The following is a 3305-nucleotide window of genomic DNA, read 5'->3' as shown; positions in this document are numbered from 1 at the left end:
ATTTTATAAGCATATAAACACCTTTTTTTTTCCCATTAAACAAATCCTCTCTTCACCCATAAGATTTGTTACTACTTCCTCAAATCTTTTCTCTGTTTTCTGCTCCAGTCACATTATCTCTTTTTTTTTTTCTAATTTTATTTTATTTTTAAACTTTACATAATTGTATTAGTTTTGCCAAATATCAAAATGAATCCGCCACAGGTATACATGTGTTCCCCATCCCGAACCCTCCTCCCTCCTCCCTCCCCATACCATCCCTCTGGGCCGTCCCAGTGCACCAGCCCCAAGCATCCAGCGTCATGCATAGAACCTGGACTGGCAACTCGTTTCCTACATGATATTTTACATGTTTCATTGCCATTCTCCCAAATCTTCCCACCCTCTCCCTCTCCCACAGAGTCCATAAGACTGTTCTATACATCAGTGTCTCTTTTGCTGTCTCGTACACCGGGTTATTGTTACCATCTTTCTAAATTCCATATATATGCGTTCGTATACTGTATTTATGTTTTTCCTTCTGGCTTACTTCACTCTGTATAATAGGCTCCAGTTTCATCCACCTCATTAGAACTGATTCAAATGTATTCTTTTTAATGGCTGAGTAATACTCCATTGTGTATATGTACCACAGCTTTCTTATCCATTCATCTGCTGATGGACATCTAGGTTGCTTCCATGTCTTGGCTATTATAAACAGTGCTGCGATGAACATTGGGGTACATGTGTCTCTTTCCCTTCTGGTTTCCTCAGTGTGTATGCCCAGCAGTGGGGTTGCTGGATCATAAGGCAGTTCTATTTCCAGTTTTTTAAGGAATCTCCACATTATCTCTTTCATCGTTCCTCAAGTACTCCAGGGATGTGCCTGTGTGCTAAGCCACTTCACTTGTGCCTGACTCTTTGCAACTCTATGGACCATAGCGTGCCAGTCTCCTCTGTCCATGGGATTCTCCAGGTCAGAATACTGGAGTGGAACTTCAGATTGCAGTCAGAGAAGGCAGGAGCTGATTTGGACAAAGCTTCTCCGCTGACCTGACAAGACCCAGCTGCTGGCTCGGCCCCAGCTCTGGCCTCAGCTGTGACCCTACGAGGCGATGGCTAAGGTGTCAGTATTGAACACGGCGATGCTGGAAAATCTGAGCCTTTTCCACAGCCCTTTCTGGTTGAGACATCAGCTTCGAGTGCAATGAGGCCCTGGCAGACTACCTGGAGTGGAAGAACGTTTATATTGGCTCAGCTGAGAGTGAATTTGATCAAATCCTAGACTCTGCTGGTTGGCCCTGTCCCAGCAGGGAGACACATGTTCATCTTTCAGGCAGATGCCCCCAACCCATCCCTCATCCTTGAGTCTGATAGCCTGGGAGTGACCATGGTCCTCATCACCTGCAGCTACCACAGACAGGAGTTCATCCGAGTCAGCTACAGCGTCGACAATGGGTACCTTAGCAGCTAGCTGTGCGAGAACCCACCCCTGAAGTCACACTTCTCTCAGCTCCAGTGGAACATCTTGGCCTCAGATCCCCTGGTGAACTGCTTCTACATCAACTGGGACAACAACACAGACAGGTTGGAAGCCATAGAGAACCAGGACCCTGCCCTGGGCTGCTGTCTCCCCCTCAGCTGCACAGGTACTAAGGGCTTGGGTCTCCCTGGCTGCATAATGGGCCTCCTCCCTCAGAATTCCATGGACTTCATCTAGCTGTTGGACTCCAGGCCCTACCTGGGCCCAGCTTGGACCACAGCCAGTCTCCTGGCACATCTGGAGGGGACAGCCGGGCCTCCTGGAGAGTCTCTGGGAGGCCATGTGGAGGACTTTGGGGCCATGAGCTATCCAGACCAGTCAAAACTTGGCCCCCAGGAAGGAAGGGGCTTCTGGTCTCTTCTAGCCCTGGCCCAGAGGATCATCTCCCCTCTACTGCCCAGCCATGAAAGAAGCAAGTACTCAGTTCTTAATTCTTTCTGTCTTGTGTCCTTTCTGTCTTCCACACACACTATAAACCCCATCTGTGGGCCATTGTGCCACCGTCATCCAAGGAGTGCCATTAACCCCAAACTCTTCTAACAGACCACCCAGGCCTGCCTTAAGGCTTTCTTGGTTAATACATGGCAAGGCATTGACCCTATTGGGCCATAGTTTCTGACATTCACTTCCTTTCCCAACCATCTGAGCAGATCCACCCAGCTTTCTGGAGTCCCAGGCCAAGAGTCTTGGTAGAAGATGGACTCAGACACAATTTCTCATCCTTTTGCTGGGTGATTTTTAGGTCTTTTCAATTCAGTAGCCCTCTGGAAAACCCTATTCCCATAAAGGTGGTCTGCAGGATGCTGAGAAAAGATGGTTGACTCTCCTTTGGGTCACAACCACCTCCCAACTGGATCTGGCGTTCCCTGGAGGCTGCCCCTTGGAAACAATGGCACTTTGAAGGGGCCTGCTGTTATCAGTCTGTCTCAATATTGGTGTCAGGACCTCTCTGCTTCTGGCTGTGTTGATCTGAGCTCTGCCAAAACCTCCTGTACTCAGGCCACAGTGCAGACCAGGGAAACAGTAGGGACCCTGAAAACCTTCCTCCCCTGCCATGCTCCCCACCCACATGCCCATCCCCTCACTGCTATGTGGATGCTGTTGTGATTGCAGTTTGTATATTAAAGTGTTTTTATATTAAGTGTTTGAAAGTGAAAGTGAGTTGCTCAATAGTGTCCAACTATTTGAGACCCCATGGATTGTAGCCTACCCAGCTCCTCAGTCCATGGGATTTTCCAGTCAAAAATACTGGAGTGGGTTGCCATTTCCTTCTTCAATAAAATGTTCGGTTGGTCTAAAAATAAAAAGCACTTCAACTAAACTCTTTTCTGCTTTAAAAAAAAAAAAAAAGAATACTGGAGTGGATTACCATGCCCTCCTCCTAAGAATCTTTTCTCTGAGCAGTGTTCTTTGCCTGGAATTTTCTTTCCCCAAACATTTGCTTGGTTGACTCTCTCATCTCTTCAAGGAAGGCTTACTTTATCTGTTAGAACTACTAGAATAAACCTATTTAATAGTGTACCATCATTCTGAGTGCTAGTACTCCTGAACCTCTTATTTTTACAAATTTTCCTTGATTCTACAGCATGTAGCAGAAATAGATGCTTTTCTGGAACTCTCTACCTTTTTCCATGATCCAGTGGATGTTGGCAATTTGATCTCTGCTTCCTCTGCCTTTTCTAAAACTAGCTTGAACATCTGGAAGTTCATGGTTCATGTATTGCTGAAGCCTGGCTTGGAGAATTTTGAAAATTACTTTACTAGTGTGTGAGATGAGTGTAAT

At 46.5% G+C, this 3305-nt stretch overlaps 1 pseudogene; it reads left to right on the top strand.

Moving 5' to 3' along the window:
- Window positions 1–1006: 1006 nt before the first annotated feature.
- On the top strand, window positions 1007–1699 carry LOC104994370 (annotated as a pseudogene).
- Window positions 1700–3305: the final 1606 nt, after the last annotated feature.

This window comes from Bison bison, unplaced genomic scaffold (genome assembly GCF_000754665.1).
Source record: "Bison bison bison isolate TAMUID 2011002044 unplaced genomic scaffold, Bison_UMD1.0 scf7180017864257, whole genome shotgun sequence".
In the NCBI taxonomy this organism is placed as follows: Eukaryota; Metazoa; Chordata; class Mammalia; order Artiodactyla; family Bovidae; genus Bison; species Bison bison.
The sequence above is the reverse complement of the archived record's forward strand: the minus strand, read 5'-3'. Positions and strand labels throughout refer to the sequence as shown.